Source organism: Grampus griseus (genome assembly GCF_964374135.1).
Source record: "Grampus griseus genome assembly, chromosome: 13".
NCBI lineage: Eukaryota > Metazoa > Chordata > Mammalia > Artiodactyla > Delphinidae > Grampus > Grampus griseus.
The window spans coordinates 5,069,914-5,072,028 of NC_139007.1; the positions used below are offsets into that span (position 1 = coordinate 5,069,914).

A 2,115-nucleotide genomic window follows, 5' to 3' on the forward strand; every position below is an offset into this window, starting at 1 on the left:
AAGACCCAAATGTAAGACTGGATATTATAAAACGTCTAGAGGAAAACATAAGCAGAGCACTCTTTGACATAAATTGTAGCAATATTTTTTTGATCTGTCTCCTAAGGCAAAAGAAATAAGAGCAAAATAAACAAATGGGATCTAATTAAACTTAAAAGGTTTTGCACAGAGAAGGAAACCATTGACAAAACAAAAAGACAACCTACTGAATGGGAGAAAATATTTGCAAATGATATGACCAATAAGGGGTTAATATCAAAAAATATAAACAGCTCATACAATGTGTCATCAAAAAGCAAACAACCTGATTAAAAAAGGGCAGAAGTGCTGAATATACATTTTTCTGAAGAAGACATACAGACATCTCATACAATGAGATAAAACTACACACCTGTCAGAATGCCTATCATCAAAAAGTCTACAAATAACTAGTATTGGTACACTGTTGGTGGAAATGTAAATTGGTGCAGCCACTGTGGAAAACAGTATGGAGGTTCCTCAAAATAAATAAATAAATAAAAAGAAAAGAAAAACACACTAAAAATAGTAATACCATATGATACAGAATTTCATCCCTGCACATATATCCAGTGAAAATAAAAACATTAATTTAAAAAGTTATATGTACCCCAATGTTCCTAGCAGCATTATCTACAATTGACAAGATATGGAAGCAACCTTAGCACTCACAAATAGATGAATGGGCAAAGAAAATGTGGTATAAATATATATACAATGGAATATTAGTCATAAAATAGAATGAAATTTTGCTATTTACAACAACATGAATGGACTTGGAGGGTATTATGCTTAGTGAAAAAAGTCAGACAGAGAAAGACAAACACTATATGATATCCCTTATATATGGATCTAAAAAATAAAACAAAGTAGTTTAAAAAAACTGACTCAGATATAGAGAACAAACTAGTGGTTCCCAATGGGGAGGGGAAGGGGAGAAGGGCAAGATAGGGGTAGAGGATTAAGAGATACAAAGTACTATGTATAAAATAAATGAGCTACTAGGATATATTGTACAGCACAGGGAAATACAACCATTGTTTTGTACTAACTTTATATGGATTATAATCTATAGGGATATTGAATCACTATGTTGTACACATGAAATTAATAAACTATTGTCAATCAACTTAATATTTTTTTTTGCTTATGATGACCATTTTAATCACAAGGTGTTAATGTATAGATTAACATAAACTTCAGATGTCACAGAAACAGTTAGACAAAATTCAGAAAAAACGGTATCAGTGAAACCGGAGCAAGCATTTTGGAGACTTCAATGCACTGGATGGAATTCTTCAAGAATTTTACCGTAAATTTTCTTATCTTTTTCAGGAAAATCCTCTGGATGTGAGAGCACACATACAGTCTTGACGTTTTAAAAGATAATATCCGACAAAAATAAAGGAAGTAACATATAGAAGCTGGCGATGCAAACCGGCCGACGCCACCGGCCGACGCCGTATCGCGTTATCAATCAGGCCGGAGCAGTAACCCAAGAAGCCGACGTAGAAGAGCCGCGGGTCGGTTAGCTTGGGCGGCGGCAGGCTCCGGGCCTCATTCGGCAGGAACTGTAAGGACACTTGGCCCGGCCGGCCGTTCATCATGGTGAGGCCGTTCCCACTTGAGGCCTGGCCTCTGACCTCCAACTACAAAGAAAATCACCAGGACCAGGACCGGGACACAAGCCACGAGCTTTCACCTCCGAGCGCGGTGTTGAAGGGCATCTTAAATTTAAAATAAAAAGTTTAGCATGTAAAGGACCTAACAGGGTTTAGTCACATATCCAGTGCAGGTGGTCTCATCATATTGCTCTCTCAAACTGTTTCTCTCTGGAAAACTGCTCCCACTGTGGGAATAGTAGGCAGATCATACTTTCCAATTACAGGTGAGGGTTTGAGGTACCTCTGATGACCTGGGTCTTACTTGCAGGCAACTGGCAGCCAGATCTTCTCAATGACCTCCTCTAACAATTCAGTAGAGGATCATCTATATATTTAACAAATATTTATTGAAATATTATGCAATAAGGGTGTTTCTCGTATCTATTACCTCACTCCAGAATATTGAATTCTTTGGTTTTCTTTCACAATGCTT

At 37.1% G+C, this 2,115-nt stretch overlaps 1 pseudogene across 1 annotated transcript; it reads right to left on the bottom strand.

Moving 5' to 3' along the window:
• Positions 1 to 1,257: 1,257 nt before the first annotated feature.
• Positions 1,258 to 1,728, bottom strand: LOC309831876 (NADH dehydrogenase [ubiquinone] 1 subunit C2-like; annotated as a pseudogene). The gene has a single exon. The product of its transcript is annotated as an NADH dehydrogenase [ubiquinone] 1 subunit C2-like (transcript).
• Positions 1,729 to 2,115: the final 387 nt, after the last annotated feature.